At 42.2% G+C, this 20,175-nt stretch overlaps 1 long non-coding RNA gene and 1 pseudogene across 1 annotated transcript; both read left to right on the top strand.

Annotated features, from left to right (window-relative positions):
- The first annotated feature begins 5,257 nt into the window (after positions 1-5,257).
- Positions 5,258-6,977, top strand: LOC147572044 (small ribosomal subunit protein uS2 pseudogene; annotated as a pseudogene).
- An 11,145-nt stretch (positions 6,978-18,122) lies between these two features.
- LOC147572043 (uncharacterized) lies at positions 18,123-19,224 on the top strand. The gene is made up of 2 exons (XR_015246712.1): positions 18,123-18,245; positions 18,822-19,224. It is a non-coding gene; the product is annotated as an uncharacterized LOC147572043 (long non-coding RNA).
- The last annotated feature ends 951 nt before the right edge of the window (positions 19,225-20,175 follow it).

The following is a 20,175-nucleotide window of genomic DNA, read 5'->3' as shown; positions in this document are numbered from 1 at the left end:
AGGGTCGACTATTTTAAGTTGTGGCCTAGGGATATTGCTATGGTTGAGAGTCCTCTTGAATCTGGCCACAGGGGAGTGTTTTGTATACAAAGTTGCAGTAATCAGAAGCATGGTTTGCTTAAATTAGAGAGACTACTCATCTTACTCTTGATGTATCAGTCATGGTTTGAGCAGAAACTAGATGGCACCTGCAAATTTGGAAATCTGAAGATAATCTTGTAGAGGGACATTTTTTCAAGTCACGGGCAGGATTGGAGAAATAAACAAGGAATAGTGCAGTGTCCTGGGGAGTGGTGGAAGAGGAGGAAGCATGGGCACTGGAAGCTGGGAAGGGTGGTATATGGATGCGGCCACCCAACTGGAGAAGGGGTCTGTTGTGGTCACGGCCTAGCTCTCATCTTTTGCAGATGCCTCTCATGGGCCAAACCCAACTGTAAAGTGAGGAAAAGTGTTCTTGGGAACAAAGAGGAGGGAGGGAGAGTGGATTGAGGGGGTGTGTCGGGTTACAATTCAATAATCTGGCACCAAATTACTATTTGGTTCAGCCAAGGAAGAATATGTTGGTCATTTCAGAGTTAAACCTCAATGCCACTCCCAAAGTTCCTGAGTAGTACGAAATTTATTAATTAAGAGTTGAAATACACAACAGGGTGCCTGGTAAAATTGTTTTTAGCAAGAGAAATTTCAGTAATCCACAGTGTAGGTGGATATGGCAAAAAATTTTGGAGTAGATCTTTCTTCAGAAAAAAGTCATTTGAGTGAAAATCTCTAGTATGCTTAATGCAAGGCCTTTTTGAAGGGTGTACCAGAATCTTTTGTTTGGCTTAACAAGGCGTACAGCTCTTAGAGTCTGGTGGACCAGTTTGCATTAGGTACCCTAGACTCATCACAAAGGTCCAAAGCAGTTTGGGAGAAGGCTGAGGCACAATGTGGCTGAGGCTGGAAGCCTACTTGCTTGATTCTTGCTTTGGAGAACAGTGCTTTAGCATGTGAGTCTGAAGCCAGAGAGCTGGTTATAAAGTAAAGTTATAGGGGGCTAACTCGGAGCCATTACTCGGGCAGTAAGCCATTGTGGGCGCTGGACTGTGCAGGACCAGTGTTCAACAGTGACATTGCGTGGCAGGCAGAAGCATGGTAATGGTGGGGACTCTCGCTTTCCATTGCACTCACTTCCTGTGGATTAAGTGAATCTCTGAGGTTTCCAAGAATCTCCCAAGAGGAAGATTTTAGAATTCCTGGAGGAAAAAAAAAGATAGATGAGGCTTTGGGAGGTTAATTAGAGTTGGGATTTGATTTGTATCTCAAGTTGGTCAAGCAGATCATGCTTGCTACAAGAGCATACTCAATGCACAAAGGTCTGTTCATTGCTGAGTAGATGTTCCAAATGTCTTTTTTAGGCAGAGGCAGGAGCAGGGGTTAAAGTGGGAGGAAGAAGGAATAAGATTAATTTGCACAATTTATATTTTCTCTATATTCATGGCTTTCATCCCAACTTCCAGAGCTTCAATTTAGGAGGAACAGAGATGAGAGCAAAGGCAACATATAATCCTGGGAAGTTTGTGGCTATAAAAGGTACCCAAATCAATTTGAGAGGTTTAAGGAAATTTCTTGAAATACGACTGCATTTCCTTCTAATCTCTCTCCTGTACAACTTCGAGCCCTGGAAAGGAGATTTGGAGAAAGGTGTTAGATCTTCTGTGTGCTTAAGAGAGAACATCGCAAATGTAACTTGCTTATTGATCAGTGTGAACTTGGTAGGTACCATCTTTTCCCCCATTCACTGCCCCCAACTGTGCAGTCCTGGATCTAGGCTTCTCTTTGGTGCAGAGCCCATAAAAACGTCTTGAACAGATTTGATAACTTCCCAGTCATTTTCAGTTATTTAAACTCAGGACAGCCTAATCTAATGTAAAGCTGCATACTATAGTCAGTTTGAATGTCTGAGCATCCAGCCAGGCTTTGGATCAGGGGACTTGGCAAGTGGCAGGGTGGTGGTGGGGGGGGGGGGCAGGTCTACTTTCTCATTCTTTCTCATTCCTCCTCTGAATCTTGTATGTTGGGGGTGTGTTCACATATGCATGCACATGAGCCACTGATCTGGTTCCAGGCCCTCTGCTCTTTTCTAGGCTTTAGCTTCTCCCATATATTGGGGAAGAGAAATGGAGTGAAGGCTGGGTTTGCTCCCACTGCCTGACTCTGTCTGAGGAAGGAGACTGCCCTGGTCTTACTCTGGCTCAGCTGGCTTTCTATGCTGGTGGTGGCTTTAGTCACTAGGGTGGTCTCTGGACAATGAAGTCACATTCCATCCCTGTCTAGTGCTGAGGGGCTAGGTGTATCTTTCTTTGGTCTTTGACAGTGGTCCACACCCTTAAGCATCTTTCTGGGTGGGAAATCCCTACATCCAGGTCCTTCAGGGCACATCCATGGCTTGTGCTCCCTCTCTTCCCTACGACTCCTTTCTGTGAGGTTCCAGAAGCTGCCAAGGTCCTCTTCCTTGCCCTTTGAAAGGCTACAGGGATCTGGAGTGGGGTCAGGGCTGTATCTTCTTCCACACTCATTACTGTCACCATGATTCCATCTCATCCTATTGTTGCAGGTAACACCCCAAAGCCTCTCATCTTTGGAAATCTCTGGATGCAAAGCAGGCTTTCCTTTCTAAATTTAGTTCTGTGTCCAAATGCTAAGGGACTGCTGTAAAGCTCATCCTCAAATTTACCACAGTTTCCTTTGCTCCGATGGAAGCATCAGGTCACTCTGCTGATCTTTCAGCTCAGCAAATGCACACCCACTTCCCTTCTAAGAGGCACCCACTACTTTACAGGTAATTTCACTGGATCCCCTTCTCTTGCCTTGGGAGTGGAGGGGGTCAGGCGGCAGCGAGAACAGTTTGAGATGAAGGGGATCTTTTCTTGGGATTCAGAAATGTCAGGACCAGTTGGAAGGAACTGGACCTCACAGAAAATAAATTACTGAAGAGAGTAGAGATTCAAGCAGGCCCCAGCCTGGTCAGGTAGCTACGCCTCAGGCATCAAAGGAAAAGGACTATTGCAAGTGTAGCTGTTTCTGTCTTTTAGTCCCCTCACCCAACCCCCAAAGGACTTGTGTCTTAATCCCTGGGTGGGGGTGGGGAGAGCTTTTGGTATAACAAAGAAAGGAAGAGCTGTTTCTACACAAACTCTCTTTGAAACATTGAGAGTACAGAGTTGCATTGTTTTGAGAGCAGCCCACACAATGACAAAGGGGCGGAGAGGCCTGGGCACCTGGAATGTGGAGTGACTGGAGTACTGGGAGTTGGGGCACTCTGGTAGCTCCTGTGCCTCAGTGGTGCCTTGGGTTCTGGCAGTGGTCCCCAGTGCAACTGATTTCTGGCACAGCAGCAGGAGGAGACAGAGGAGAAGGCCTCACCAGTGGCCAAGGAGGGGCATCCAAAGCTTTGGAAGCCTTGGGAATTGGTGCCCTTACCGTCATGTGGGGGTAGAAGTCATATCCAGTGTCAGCTACATTGGTTGATACAACACGTGGCTTTGCTATGCAGGGGAGGAAAGCTGACTTTCCCTCTACGCTTCTGAGTTCTTAGCTGAGACCCCTGTAACAAAAGAGAGATTAACAAGAGAAAAACAAACTGAAGTTTACTAACACGTATACTTCATGTATACATGGGAGATAACCAGGGAAAAATGAATAACTTGCAAGGTGGCTTGGGATTCAGGATTAAAAACCATCTACTTAAAAAATTCATTATTATTATTATGTTTATTTTTTTCTTTCAGTTTTATTGAGATATAATTGACATATGCTATATAGATATAAGGTGTATAGAGTAATGACTTGACATATATATATTTCAAAATGATTACTACAATATAAATACCATCTTAATAGGGAAAGGGGAAGGAAATGTAGGCCTCTTAGAGGAGGGTAAATGATTTTTAGGAAAGATGAGTGGGCCCTTAGAAGGATAGATGGGAGGGAGGGAGGATAGTTTGTGATGAAGTTTATGTGTGGTATCCACTTCTTGTCTCCTCTCCTGTGACAGGGGTCAATCTTTCCTAGATGGTAAAACTCTGGGGGAGGACCTTCATGACAGTTTAGTTCCTATGGGAAGATGTGTCTTTAGGGCAAAGAAGGGGCAGTTCAGAAAAAGCCCTTGCGTGCATTCGCTGGTTTTCAAGTGCCTGTAGCTCAGAATAATCATTGTACCAAAGCTGCATATTTTGGGGTAGGGTGTCCTGAACTTCTACAGTCATACTTCAGGGTGGCATATTCTTTATTCCTTCAGGTACATTGCATGAGCATCGATGCCAGGCCAGCAGGCACCCACAGGACAACTATCTCGTGGCTAGCTGGGACATTCACACCACAAAAGCAAAGGGACTAATGCTGCCTGAGCAGGGGAAGAGAAAATATCTGTGATGAGTTGTTCTTGATGATTCCAAGACACAGAAATAATTGTGGAGCAGAGGAACTTTTCAGGGAACTGGAGTTTCCAAAATGGAGAGTGCGGTTAAGTGGGTTACATGTACAGGTAATGGTGATTGACAGTGGAGTTACTCCCATACGTGAAGAAAACAGGTATTTATGTATATATACATATGTCTATGCATATCATTTATCAAGGGAAGAGGAGTCAGGATGGGGTAGAAAAAAGAGTTTCTGAAAGGAGAAGTTCTGGAGATTTATCACAGAAAAATAGCCCAATGGGCAGGGGCGTAATGGGTGACAACTATGGGTAGAAATTAAACATCTAAAACATTTTCTGAGGTTATAGCACTGCTCCTCTTGATGACTGTCCAGTGAGGCTTACTTTCCACCTGGATTTGTGCATTTGGCTGGGTGAACTTGAACAACCAAAGCAAAGCGACAGATCCAGAATTTATAGGTTTGGGCTAATGTCCTCTTCAATTCCATAGAGATACCTGCTGGGGAAGTCATAGCCTGGAGTTCATGCTGGCTCACCATGATCCAGTGTGACTGAGAAAAACGGGGCTGGAGTGCATTGGGGAAAAAAAGTCTTGAAGAATTTTGTACATCCTGTCATGTAGTACTGAAGGAATTTGGGAGAAGTTACATGATGCCATGAAGAGGAAGAAGAGCTAAACAAGCAAACTGAAAGTAGCTTGGATATCTAAGAGGGAGAAAGGTAGTGCCTGGAGACAGCTGTGGTAAAACTTCCTCCACAATTACATTTTCTTCAGAACTACTGGGAACACATTGTAGATATTTTTAAAATAAAATTTAAGGAGGAATAAATGAAAGTTTGAGCCGTCCTGAGAAAACTTGTCCATGGGTGTGGGCTAACAGGATGGTAGTGAAAAAGCAGAGTTGAAGATAAATTTTAAATGTGAAGCTCCTTTCACTTGACAATAGTATTGAAAAGCCATGGTAAAAAGTAAATTAGATGCTGACTTGTGAGCTCAGATTTGGATTAAGAAAAACTATTTTCTTAAAAAAAAAAAATACATGGTACCCTTTCCTGGTAATGAGGGTCTTAGAAACATTTTACAAAAAGCCCACACAGGTACTATGCGCTACTCTGAAGTAATTTTTCTGTTTGTCTCAACACTGTTCTCTCTCCTCTGGTTTGTCTTCCCACTTGTGTTCGGTCATGAAGTCAAGGATACTACTCCATTGCCTGCCATCCCAGAGCAGAATGTCAGGTCATCTGGTTCCTCTTCCCCAGATTCCACCACAGCCAGACTTGTGGCTTCCAGTCCTCGCTGCCTGCTGTTCCCACCACCAAGAACATCATCGCTTTTGTTCTGTCTACACTCCATTTTTCCTCACCTTGGTCCTTTCTCTTTCTTGCTGCTAGGTTCATCTCTGCATAGGAACAGTTCATGGCACTCCTCTGCTCGTAACCTACAGTGGCTCCTTCTGTCCACTGAAAGAAACCCAAACTCTTTGGCCAAGAATGTAAGGTCCCCCCTTTCTACACTACCCAGGGAGGGGTCCATATGGTGTTGTTCTGCATTCCCATCATAACTTAAAGAGAAATGTTCACAATGGCTGGAGCCCTTGATGTCCTATAAATGAAGGAGGAGGAGGGTGTCCTCAAATTCCTTGCAGCAGGACCCCACTTAGGTGGGACAAACCTTGACTTCCAGATGGAACAGTACATCTATAAAAGGAAATGTGATGGCATCTGAAGAGAACATGGGAGAAGCTTCTGCTGGCAGCTTGTGCCATTGTTGCTGTTGAAAACGGCTCCCGTCAGTGTCCTATCACCCAGGAATCCTGGCCAGCGAGCTGGGCTGAAGTTTGCGGCTGCTACTGGAGCCAGTCCCACTGCCGGCCACTTCACTCCTGGAACCTTCACTAACCGGATCCAGGCAGTCTTCCGGGAGCCGAGACTTGGGGTGGTTAGGATCCCAGGGCTGACCACCACCCTCCCACAGAGGCATCTTCTGGTAACCCCCCTGCCATCACTCTGCATAACACAAACTCTCCTCTGCGCCGGGACATTGCCGCGCCTTGCAACAACAAGGGAGCTCGCTCAGTGGGTCTGACGTGGTGGTCGCTGGTCCAGGAAGTTCTGCACGTGCATGATGCCATTTCCCGTGAACACCCATGGGAGGTCACGCCTGATCTCTGCTTCTACAGAGAACCTGAAGAGGTTGAAAAGGAAAAGGCTGTGAGCAAGGGGGAATTTCAGGGTGGATGGACTGCGCCAGTTCCAGTGAGGTCACCGCTACTCAAACTGAAGTCGCAGACTGGTCTGCAGGCGCCGCGGGTGCCCTCTGTGCCTGTTCAGCAGTTCCCTCCTGAAGCCTGGCGCTCTCAGCCTGCCATGAGGACCGGTGTGCAGCTCCCACTGTTCTGGGCACTGAGTTGGTAGGAACAACCCCGGAGTGGTCTTAAGCTGCCCCTCCACAAAGGCAAACAAAATGGAAATAAGGTTAACAGAAAATAAAAAAATTTCGAAAAGTTAAAAAAAAAAAAAAGTAAGGTCCTCTACTGCCCCTTGAAGAATTTAAAGACCCGTAAGAATACTTTTCAGCTGCATCTCCGACTGTCTTTCTGCACACAAGTTTAGCTCTGGCCCGAACCCACCAATTTCTATGATATGCTGGATTGAAACTTTTCCTGATTGTCATGAAGTAGAAGAGAATTCTACTTCTTCTGAATTCTCACAGGACTTTCCTCATGCCCCTTTTGTATGGCATTAGCCCTGTTTTACATTGTCTTATAATTTACAAGGAATGTGTTTGATCTCCACTGGACAGCGTCTGAGTGGGTCTATACGCCTGTGTCTGTCATCTTTGTATCCACTTCGTTCATGTTTTGGACAGAATAATCCCTGAATAAATATTTTAGATCAATTATTTCTGGTGGGTGCAGCTGGGAATATTAGACCAAAACTAGGTTCACTGGTCCAACTCTGTGATAGAATTAAATCTAGGGTTAGTCTTGAAACTAATGTATTGTTCAGATCTTTTAAAAATCAGGCCAAATAAGGGATTGGCCTTTAGCTCTTAGGGCATCCTTGAAAGGACTGGGCTCCCTCAGGTTTTTCTCATCCAAACCTCAATTCAGAAGAGTGTCAACATCTTGACCTACTATGTCTTATCCTTCGAGTTTCCTTACAAACAATTTTACTGAGTCCTAGAAAAGAAGCCCTAAAGCTGAATGGCCGGAGATATCAGAGTATGAATTAGAATCAAAGATTTGCTATTTATTGGGTTCTGGGCTTTAGGTTGGGGCCCCTTTGGATTCCACACGTCCTTTCTGACAGTAATGCCTATTGCGTATGTGATGACCATGTTTGTATATTTCCTTTTAGTTACTTTGCTTCTCTGTTAGTTCAGGAATGTAAGTGAAGAGGCAGGAGGAGGGGTTGAGGAGCACAACCGTATGATGGTCAACCAGATCTCTCAGATGAAGTTAGAACAGGTGGGAGATAAGCTCCAAATGGCCAGGACCAAGCTCTTTTCTTCAAGTGGGGAAGTAGGGTCACCCTTTCTTTGGTGTGACTCATGATGTGTAGCCAATGTGCTGGCAGCTTCTGAGCGCTGGGCTCATGGCTCTGCTCATCTCTCCCCTTACTTGGTCAACTCCTCTACATTTATGGTTTCTGCTGGTTTCATCAGTGATCATACATCTATCTAGCATCTACTTTTAAAAAATATTTTTTAATGTTTTTATGTATTTTTGAGACAGAGAGAAAGCATGAGCTGGGGAAGGGCAGAGGGAGAGGGAGGCAGGATCTAAAGCAGGCTCTGCACTGACAGCAGACAGCATGAAGCAGTGCTCAACTCATGAACCATGAGATCTCGACCTGGGCCGAAGTCAGAAGCTTAACCCACTGAGCCACCCAGGTGCCCCTCTCTAGCACCTACTTGATGCAAAGTACTGGAGCAGGTATTGCAAGGAAATAAAGAGGAGTTACAGGCTCTGCCTTTTAGAAGTTTGTAATGTAACTGGGAAAGGAGGCATGTGTCAGGTTGAAATATGCATGGGAAATGTCAGTAATAAAAAACGACATTGAGCATGTGACATAATCATAAGGGGAACCCAACTACAAAATATTGGTGGTTCAGAGGATTAAATTCACACACCCATAAAGAAACACTGTAAACATTGACTTAAGCCACTCTTCTTTAGGACATGACCCAATTCCCAGAAGTTTTTAAGCTTCTCTGAAGAACCCAATAAATAGCAAATCTTTGATTCTAATTAATACTCTGATATCTCCAGCCATTCAGCTTTAGCGCTTCTTTTCTAGGACTCAGTAAAATTGTTTGTAAGGAAACTCGAAGGATAAGACATAGTAGGTCAGTAGCAGATATTAAAAAGTCTCAGAGTTTCAAAATTTTAAAAATATTTTGTCCAAATGAACAGGTATCCATTCTTGTATATTACAAATTAAACCTGGAGCATTTACTTGCTTCTGGCCAGAAAAAGATCCACACATGACTATTAATAGATGTAACAGTCTGGTGTGAAGGCCATCCACCAAGAGGTACTAATTCTCCAGCAAGAATGTCCAAGGCGTTCAGTTGACTACCAAAATTAGAAAGGATTTTTTGAATTTAAAATGACTGGTACTTATGAAGAAGTCATAAAATCTATAAAAAAACTATCATTCATGCATCTTAATCAACAAACCAGGAAGCAGCAGCCGCAGCCTGAGTTCTAAAGTTGGAAGCCCTAAGGGTTTGTGGTTCGACTCTGGCTAGGATGCCTTCTGAGTATCCTAAATCACTCTCTCTGAAATAATTATCCTAATGTTACTGACTTGAGGAACATGGAGAACTGAGAAAAGTAGAGACAAAGGAAGTGTTGTAATTATTAGTGAGCCTAATTCTGACATATTTAAAAGGAACCACAAATGTTTCACTGTTTGAAGGCAATTTGCAGACATCTGTCCTTTAGGAGCTAGGCATCCTAGTTTTGGATTGTCTAGACCTACAGTTTCACTGTGCTGAACATTTTTTTTTTTTTTTGTCTGTTTCCCTCTGTGCGATTTAGAATGTGGCCATCAGCTGAATGCACATTTCTTTCTTTTGGAGATGCCTGTTCTGACATCTGTCCCTCTAGTTTGCCTCCAACCACCACTCCCTCCAACTGCTACTGATTTCACTTTCTTTGCTTCCCTCCCTGGCTCTTCTTCCTCCTCCCACCCCTAGGTGAGTGATCCCAAGGAAAAAGGAATCCCCTAGTTTCTTGTCTTGGGCTTCTTGATCAAGCCTCATTGATCTCTTGGTCATCCTACCTCTTCTGGGTCTCCATGGAACAACTCAGCTTTGCCTTGTCTCTCCTGATAGATACATTAGCCTAGATCACTTTTGGTGCAGCTGAGAAAATGCAATAATTCAAAGGGAATTTTTATTTAAATTTTTTATAAGCTTTATTTATTTTTGAGAGAGAGAGAGCGCACACTCATGAGTGGGGGAGGAGCAGAGAGAGGGAGACACAGAATCCGAAGCAGCATCCAGGCTCTGAGCTGTCAGCACAGAGCCTGACACGGGGCTCGAACTCACGAACTGCGAGATCATGCCCTGAGCTGAACTTGGACGCTCAACTGACTGAGCCACCCAGGTGCCCCAAGGGAATTTTTGTTTAAAAAAATAAAAAGAGGATAAGATTTTTTTTAAAAGAAGATATTGAATTAATAGATTCTAGATTTTGATCCTGACTTAATCACCGATTTGCCTAGTTAGCATAATTTCTGGATTTTTCTTCCTGGATCCTTTTCCTTTGTGCAGGCCAGCCTGGGGGTAGATGCGAGTCTCAGCTGTCTGGCTTTTTTGTCTCTTACAGATTCTGGGTGACCTTGCTGCTGAGTCCAGGACGATTGAACTATTCTTGATCTTGTTTTGTTTTGTTTTGTTTTTGTAGAGTCGCTCACCTTGACTCTAGTTTGTGTTTCTCAAGGATTCAAGAAGTTATTTTATTAAAACAAAACAAAAAAAACAACCCAACACTTTTCTCGATTACTATCTTAAAAACTTTTTTTTAAATGTTTATTTATTATTGAAAGACAGAGTCAGAGTGTGAGCAAGGGAGGGGCAGAGGGAGAGGAAGACACAGAATCCAAGGCAGGCTCCAGGTTCCGAGATGTCAGCACAGAGCCCGACACAGGGCTCGAACTCACAGAGTGTGAGATCATGACCTGAGCTGAAGTCGTACGCTCAACGGACTGAGCCACCTAGCTGCCCCTTGATGACCATCTTTAATCCAGGGCTGTGGTTGGAGGCATACAAAGCAAAACAAGATAATTGCTGAAGTAGCTCACAGTTTAGCGAGAAAGAGGGACAGCACCCACATAGTTGCAGAATGGGACAAAAACTTTTGGCAGACATTTGACTTTTTTTTCTTTTCCTAACATCCAGACCTCCTTTTTATTCTTGAGGATCTGCAATAGGTTGCAATTTCATGCTAGGCAAGGCCTTCCTCCACTTCATATAAACTATAGAAATTCCTTCATGCCTCCAGCAGGAAAGATGCAGACATGTGACCATGCTCAACCAATCTAATGCTCCTGCCTAGGATTTTGAATAGTAGTGGAAAGAGATAAAGATACAGGAACTGCTGAGAAATGTTTTTAAGGTGGTGGCTTCAGTACTGAGTCCAGAACCTGCATTTGGTTCTAGCCTATTTACCAGTGTTCTCTAGACTTCTAGGTGTTGACACAAAATGAACAAACCTTTTAGAATCTCTAAAAGTAAGAGGGTTTTATTTGAGCCCGAGTGAGGACAGTTGCCAGGAAACACACTTTTCATAGGGAAAAAGGTTCTCTGAGGAATGAACTGTTTTTAAAGGGTTATATGCTTTTTTTTTTTTTTTTTTTTTTTTACATCTTGTGAAAGCTTGAAAGATTATCGATTAGCATATAGGCAAGAATCACAGGTTTTAATGTTAAGGAATGCAGGGAGTAGTAGCATTGATCAATGTTTTTATTTTATTTTTTGATTTTTTAACGTTTATTCATCTTTGAGAGACAGAGAGAAACACAGCATGAGCGGGGAAGGGGCAGAGAGAGGGAGGCACAGAATCGGAAGCAGGCTCCAGGCTCCGAGCTATCAGTGCAGAGCCCGACTTGGGGCTCCAACTCACAAACTGTAAGATTATGACCTGAGCCGAAGTTGGACGCTCAACCGACTGAGCCATCCAGGCGCCCCACATTGATCAATATTTTAAGGAGAAGATGGTTTTCCTTTAGACTACTCATTTACAAAGTAGGTGCATGATGTATGCTTGGTGGGCCATAAATTAGGCTTTTGGTTTAAACAGTCAAGCTGACTTAGAAAAATCTAAAATTACTTCCCATATATTTCAGGCCAATAGAGGGTTTTTTTCTTTCATCACAAGTACTTAGTCTCTTCCAATGTAAATTTATTTTCTCCTGAAATTATTTAGAATGTTTTTTTAATGCTTAAAATAAAAAAAAAAAAAACCTTTGATACAGACATTAATAATGAGGAATGTGATGCAGACAACCAGTCCTCAGAGAGAGAAGAAAAATGAAAATTGGGAAGAGTCTGGTAAAAATTCCATTAGTATTAGTTAATCATGGACAACTTTTAATATTGTAGGGGTCTGAGGGCAGATGACCCCAAGATGGGCCACTTTGTCATGCAAATTATGCTGAGCTGAAAATAACCAAAACTCAAAAGACTCAGGAAGGAATTTTGACCTCCCCCAACCCTCAACTACCTGAAAGAATTTAGAAGAGGAGCTGCTCCAGGAAGAGAGCTATCACCATAGATAACTGCATTATGATATGAACTAGGTATGGTGGACAGAGAGGAGCCTAGCAAGGCCCGTTTGATCAAAGTCCTCTCTCTATCCCATTGTTTCTGAATGGTCCAGCAAATATCTGTTTACCAAACAATTTGCTCTTTTACACCTTCCTGTAAATTGCATTCCTTCCCTCTGAAGTGCTGGGCCCCTACCCCTATCTCTTCAGCTCAGGATGATATGTATACCTCATTTTGTCTGTCTTGTGGATTCCCTTATGTTTGAAATTAAATTTCCCCCTGTTAATCTGTCTCATGTCAATTTAATTCTTAGTCCAGTTATACGAATCTTGAACGATAGAGGAAAGTTTTTTTCCTCCCCAGCAATATGAAGTGGCAAATACTAATTAACTTATTGTCCATTGTTACCTGCATTGAAGCACTCATTGAAGACAGTATTTGGGGGACCATATTACTGAGGACACAGAATGTGAAGGTGTGAGAACTCAAGAGTAGTGGTTGGAATGGGTTCTTCTAGAAAATCTAAAGAACGAAGAATGATAAACCCAAATACACAAGTCCTCAGCTGAAGGCAGAGATTTCACTCCTTGACTTTCTGTGACCCTACTTAAAAACAAAACAAAACAAAACAATCTCTTACCACCTAAAGCTGCATAGTTGAGGGAGCCCAAAACCAAATTCAAATTTATGTTGCTGAATTACATTAGTCAAAGCTACAGTTTTGTCAAGACTTTTACACAAGTAGCTTTCAAATGTTTTTGACCACAACCCTTACAAGACCTATTTCTTACATCATGATCCAGCATGCACACACACACCTCTCAAGACAACTGAAAAACAAATGTCGTGAAATAAGTTACCTTTATTATAAGCAAAGTATTCTTCTATTTTTATTCTATCTTAAAAATTCTGCTTATAACCAAAAAAATGGAAAAACATTGTGTTACAGAAAGAATTAAAATGAGGAAGTGTGGGAGGATGTGAAGGACTCAGAGAGGTAGCTGGACTCCCAGACTTCAGAGACTTCCTTGTCAGTCAAAACAGCTCAGTTTCTCATGTGGTGAAGGGAGGGGACGTACTCTCACTTGAAGATGCTGCAACTCCCTCCCAGTGGGAAACCAGTTCTTCTCAGGCCTTACCCACTCACCACCATCTACCCCCCTCAACCCCACAGGTCCTTAACTCTAAACATGTAACTAGTATCAGACCTCAGCATGCCCCAAGAGCCTGATAAAACAGTTAAGTTGGGAAGGGGAGGCCTCCATAACAAAGAATTATAGGACTATTAATTTCTGTCACCAAAATACTAGAGAATGTATGTGGAAATAAATTCTTGATGGGATGCTTCCCAAACAAAGAGGAAGAAATCTAATTTTATTTTATTTTTTTTAATTTTTTTTTCAACGTTTATTTATTTTTGGGACAGAGAGAGACAGAGCATGAACGGGGGAGGGGCAGAGAGAGAGGGAGACACAGAATCGGAAACAGGCTCCAGGCTCCGAGCTATCAGCCCAGAGCCCGATGCGGGGCTCAAACTCACGGACCGCGAGATCGTGACCTGGCTGAAGTCGGACGCTTAACCGACTGCGCCACCCAGGCGCCCCAAGAAATCTAATTTTAAATCAGAATGAGTTTGTGGAAAAGACTTGGCTTACCAGAGATTCTGGGATCAGTGTACTAGTTTTAGCAGCTGAAAGTCATTCCAATTTTTAGCTTGATTAGTTGACCAACAAAAATGGGGCTTCAACACAGCTCCCATCAAATGAAACTGAGATACTAAAAATCTTTTGTAAGCAGGTACAGGAAGGAATTCAAAGAGTTAGGGATCCTTGAGTGACTTTATCATGTATAATCTTCCAACCACCAGCTAATTATGCCCCCTCAGGAAGACACAGAGGACCCTCCCTTTGCAATTCCTTGAGAAATACATTATTGAAGGGAGTCCTGGGTTATTGAAAAGCTTGTTAGTGACTGTTATCTGAAGGCCAGAATTGCTTGAAGAGATGTTGTCATCGAAATGGGTCTTTGATTTCAGTGGCAAGATGAAGTTGAAGAGGCCCCATCCAAATGCAAACTGTGAATTTACCATGGTAAACAGCAGATGGGGCTTGGCAGTATATTCCATTCAAAATGGAAAAACCAGTTGTTGCCCCTTGCACCCCTACCATTAAGAAAGATAACAGCCGATATTTATTGAATATTTACACAATGTGCCAATCATTGAATCCTCATAACACCATGAGGTAGGTACTCCTATGATCTCCATTTTACAGGGGAGCAAAATGAGCCACAGAGGTTAAGAACCTTGCCCAAAATCTTGTGGCTACTAAATTATGGAGCTAGGATTCTATCTGTGGGCTGCTTGACTCCACAGTCCATACTATATAGTATCCAAATGTTTGACTTTAAAGGCAACCTATGCCCAAAGGTGGATTTGCCATGAAGCTATTCGAGATTAAGCTTCTGGTACCCTCCTCTGCATGGGCTTTTTCTGAGGCTTTGGGAGGGCCCTAGGAATGTGCTTATGTGTTTTTTGTAAAATTTGCAAAAGATATTTTAACTGCAATTCATTATGACTGCTATGTTTTTTACTGTGACTCCTTCGTCTCACTCTCCTGTGTGTCCGGTGGTTTTGGAGGGGCTGTGAGCATTTTTAGGACCAGGGTAAGGGGAAGTTAAGTTGGGGATTCATTTTGTTTAGTGGGATATATTTCTGTGGTTTGTAGCCACTCTGCTGTATCCCATCTAGGGTGCCAAAATACATTTAATTGTCATGTCTCTTTAGGCTTCTTCTGGCTGTAACTATTTCTCAGACTTTCCTTGTTTTAGATGGCCTGATAGTTTTGAGAAATATTGGTCAGGTATTTTACAGAACGTCCCTCAGTTGGAATTTTTCTTATGGTTAGATTGGGCTTATGTATTTTTGTTTTGGAGAAAGACCACAGAGGTAAGAGGCCATTGTCATTACATCATATCAATATACTTATCAACATGATTTTTCACTGTTGATGTTGATCTTGATCGCTTAGCTGAGGTAGTGTTTGCCATGTGTCTCCACCATAAAGCTAGTTTCTTTTCCGTCTTTCAATACTATAGTCTTTGGACAAAGTCCCTATGCACAGCCTATCCCTAAGGAGTGGGAAGTTGTGCTCCTCCCCCTTGAAGACAGACTATACAAATTATTTGGAATTCTTCTGCACAGGACGCTGGTCTCTTCTCTGTAATTAATTAATTAATTAATTAAATTATTTACCTCTATACATATAGACTCTTGTATATTTATTTTATAGTTTGGATTGTAATCCAATACTTTTTTTTTTTTTTTTAATTTTGTGACCCAAATTGTTCCAGCTTTGGACACTGGGACTGTTTCAGTTGGCTCCTGTGTCCCTTTGGCATAAGTAAGCACTTTCTTACTCTGTGGCAGAACCAGATCCTCAAAGCTCTTATTTTCAGTCCTAGAAACAGCCATTTCTCCAAGGAGTCGTAGTTCCTTTTACAGGAGAAACCACAATTTGGAGGTTAGGTGTTCTTTGTGCTGCTGGGGTGTTATTGCTTCTACATGGCATGTTTAAAAAAATTTTTTTTTAATGTTTGTTTATTTTTGAGAGAGCATGAGCAGGGAAGGAGCAGAGAGAGAGGGAGACACAGAATGGGAAGCAGTCTCCAGGCTCTGAGCTGTCAGCCCAGAGCCCAACAAGGGGCTCGAACCCACAAACCGCAAGATCATGACCTATGCTGAAGTTGGATGCTTAAACGACTGAGCTACCCAGGTGCCCCAAGATGGCATATTTTTTAAGGGCTACAGACTAGAAGCATCATTGTCACTTGAGGACTTGTTAGAAATAGTCATAGGGGTGCCTGGGTGGCTCAGTTAGTTAAGTGTCTGACTTCGGCTCAGGTCATGATCTTGTGGTTAGTGGGTTTGAGCCCCTTGTTGGGCTCTGTGCTGACAGCTCAGAGCCTGGAGCCTGCTTTGGATTCTGTGTCTCCCTTTCTCTCTGTTCCTCTCCTGCTCATGCTCTGTCTCTGTCTCTTAAAAAGAAATAAAACATTAAAAAAATTAAAAAAAAAAAAAGAAATAGTCATAGGCCCCAGACCCACTGAATTAATATCTACAGTTTAACAAGATTGCCAGGTGATTTATATGAGTATTTAAGTTTGAGAAGCACTGGCCAAAACTCAGCCTCACAGTCCCAACTGCAAGGGAAGCTGGAATTGTGTGCCCAGAAGAGGGGAAAAAAATGTAGCAAACATACTGTGCTGTCTCTACAATTGTCTACTCAAGTATTTGCTCAGTATTGGTGATTTGTTTGGATAATTTATGCTTGCAACACCTGTTTTATTTTTGTTCTTGCTCTTCCATTATATATATGCATTGTTGCACTTTTGCTTATGTGGGTTATATATATATATATATATATATATGTATAAAACATAAAACATTCATTCGTTTATTCACATACTTATTCATCAACTATCTGCTATGTTTCTGACACTGTTCTGAGTGCTGGGGTTACACAGTAAAAAGATAAACATTCTTGTCTTTAAACAGCTTTAATTCATGTGGTGGAGGGCATTGGGAAAAAAAAAATGTATGTGTTAGGTGTGGTTAACTGTTGTAAAGAAAAATAAGGCAAGTCAAAGGGGTAGAGAGTAACGGAGGGAATGAGGGAAGATTGCTGACTGAATAGGATGACCAGGTCATCTGAGTAAAGATCTGCACGAAGTGAACAAGTGGGGTCTGTGGCTATTTGGGGACATTTCAGGCAAAGGGAATACTAGCAGTGGTCTTCTTAATAGCCAAAAACCATTTATATTAAAAATTTCCATCTAAGTTCCAAAGTCCGGTATCAAAATATTCAGGTGTTGAAAACTTTTGGATCTTGGACTGAGTTTTATTTGTTTCCATCTGGATTTTGGGCAACATATAGATCCTGCTATGGTGTCACGGCCTGTTTTGTCATTAGTGCCTGTGAAATGTTAATGCTCCTCTCATAGGCCGTGAAGGACCATACTACAGCCATTCTCAAGCTTTTTCATCTTAGGACCCTTTACACTCTTAAATACTATTGAGCATCCCAAAGACTTTTTGCTTATATGGGTTATATGTGTAGATATTTATTACATTGAACATTAAATCTAGGAAGTATTTTGTTTATTAACTCGCTTAAAAATAACCCATTACATATTAACATAAACAACAGGCTTTTTATGAAAATATGTTTTTCAAAACAAAACCAGAATTTAATGAGAAGAATGGCATTGTTGCATTTTTGCATATCTCTTGGATGTCTGGGGTAATGGAAACCAGCTGAATTCCTCTGTCTGCTTCTGCATCCAAAGTGTTGCAACGTCCCAGGTCACATAGCATCTGGAAAACTTCAATTTATACCTGTGAAAGAATATGAGTAAAAAGGACAAATAACAGGTTAGCATTATTACAAAACAGTTTTGACCTCACAGACCCCCCTCAAAATGTCTTAGGGACCTCCAAGAGTCCCAAAAGCATAGTTTGACAACTTTTCACTTACCATATTCTAGCCTCAGTACTCCACCTTGGGTGAGCCATTAAATTTTCTGTGCCTGAATTCCTTCATTTTTATTTTTATTTTAAAAAAATTTTTTAATTTATTTTGAGGGAGAGAGCGAACGAGCAGGAGAGGGGCAGAGAGGGAGAGGAGAGAGAGAGAATCCTAAGCACAGAGCCTGAGGCAGAGATCCATGCCACACCAAGTGCTGGATGCTTAACCAACTGAGCCACCCAGGCGCCCCCTCCCCACCATTTATTAAAAGGGAGAGGATAACACTGCTTACCTTGAGGAGTTGACATGACACTCACTTAGAGCTGTGTCTGGTACAGATAAAACTCAATAGTCATTAGCACTATATTTAAATTAAAAAAAAATATTTATTTATTGTTGACAGAGAGACAGAGCATGAGCGGGCAAGGGGCAGAGAGAGAGGGAGACACAGAATCCGAAGCAGGCTCCAGGCTCTGAGCTGTCAGCACAAAACTCTACGCAGGACTCGAACCCACAAACGGTGAGATTGTGACCTAAGCCGAAGTCGGATGCTCAACCGACTGAGCCATCCAGGCGTCCCAGCATTATATTTAAATACAGAAGGGGCACCTGGGTGGCGCAGTCGGTTAAGCGTCCGACTTCAGCCAGGTCACGATCTCGCGGTCTGTGAGTTCGAGCCCCGCGTCAAGCTCTGGGCTGATGGCTCGGAGCCTGGAGCCTGTTTCCGATTCTGTGTCTCCCTCTCTCTCTGCCCCTCCCCCGTTCATGCTCTGTCTCTGTCTGTCCCAAAAATAAATAAAAATGTTGAAAAAAAAAATTTAAAAAAAAAAAAAAATAAATAAATACAGAAGTTGATTATGACTTTTTTTGAGCTGTGATATTTTTCACAGACAGTATTTCATTTTGTGCTACTTCCTTGGTCAGAAATTCATCCCCTGCTTAAAATCTTCTGGTTATGGAAAAATTAGGCACAGGTGCCAAAAGTATTAAAAACTCACACACTGCTGTTTTCTTTTTTTGAACAAGATTTTTTTCCCTCACTGTATTTTAAGGTCCATTAACATTTTTTTTGTATTGATAATCTCTTTGTGATCAGGACTGGGGAAAACATGTCCTCCCTCTACCCAAGAGAAATATGCCTGTACATGATTCTTCAAACACAGATTTCATTTGCTATTTTTCCTTGCCAATGATCTGAATTCCTGAGAAGTCCAAGAACAAAACTGCCTTCAACCACGGTAATAGTTGCTTAGGGATCATTGACCTTCAGTGCTTCTGTCGCTTATAACCATTTGGCATATTTGATATAATTGTCGTGAAAGCAAGGTGAATTTGAAGTGCCAGTCAAGAACATTAGCATAGCACGTTGATCTTTCCCCCACCATGTTCAGATTGCAGCGATTTCTCTCTGAATTCAGGATGTTTGGCATTTGCAGTCTGTGGTTTGATTTCACCATGTGAATTAAAATGAAAACGCTTCACGTCACGTAAGCAACAGATGTTCTATGTGTGCAAAGTTGTGTAGTCTTGTAATAACTATCTAAAATGTGAAAGAACTTCAAACGATAATAATACTAGGTTAATCCAAGAAGCATTAGCAGTCTCCTCCTCACCCACCCTGAAAAGGGAAGCATTTATGTAACTAATTAGTTTACCATAGTAAATAATCCACTGACATTTATAAGAAGCATTCCTATTGGAGCCTCGAGTAAATATTATGTTACATGTTAAACTATAAATAGGATGAATTGTGGTCCCAGGCCCAGGTTTAAAATGCTACGGAAAATAAGTGAGCTCCATCTGGGTAAAATGGGTGTTACACGTCCTCCATACACAAGTGTCCAATTGCCCAGCTCGGGTTCCCTATAGCTGCTGTGGAAACTTGACGATTCATCTCACTTTCCAGCGCAGCTCTGCAAGGTAGCTAAAAAAGAGTGAATGTTTCTCTTGGGGGAAAAAAAAACATAGAAGAGGAAAGAAAACAAAGTTTGTAACTGACTTATGGAAGGCAATTCTCTCTAGCTTTAAGGGAATGGTGAAAACAGCATTTCCTACATAAGGCAATTTTGAGTTTCTGCTTGCAGCTTAGATGATTTGAAAAGTTTATGCAAGGAAATCATGGTGCTCCAGATCATTTTATTACACTTTATCTTAGCCTCGAAGATCTGTGCATTTAGTGATTTTCTTCAAAGCTGCACATCAGGTATAGCAAGAATAAAGCCCAGGGTAGAAAAGTGGATGATGGAACAGGATCTCTACATAGAGAAAGCTTCTCAAGGCCAGAGATCTATGTGAAGCATAAAGCTGGTGCTCAATTTAAGGAAGGCCTAATTAAGAGGGAGCGAGGAGGGGAATAGAAAGGAGAACCAGTATTTTTAGGGCTCACCCAGGCATAGCCAAAGAAGCAGCTGCCTTTCCAGAATATAAGAAAGCACTCACTTGCCCCATTC

This window comes from Puma concolor, chromosome F2 (assembly GCF_028749965.1).
Source record: "Puma concolor isolate L17-30 chromosome F2, mPumCon1.1.hap2, whole genome shotgun sequence".
NCBI classification, from domain to species: Eukaryota; Metazoa; Chordata; class Mammalia; order Carnivora; family Felidae; genus Puma; species Puma concolor.
The sequence above is the reverse complement of the archived record's forward strand: the minus strand, read 5'-3'. Positions and strand labels throughout refer to the sequence as shown.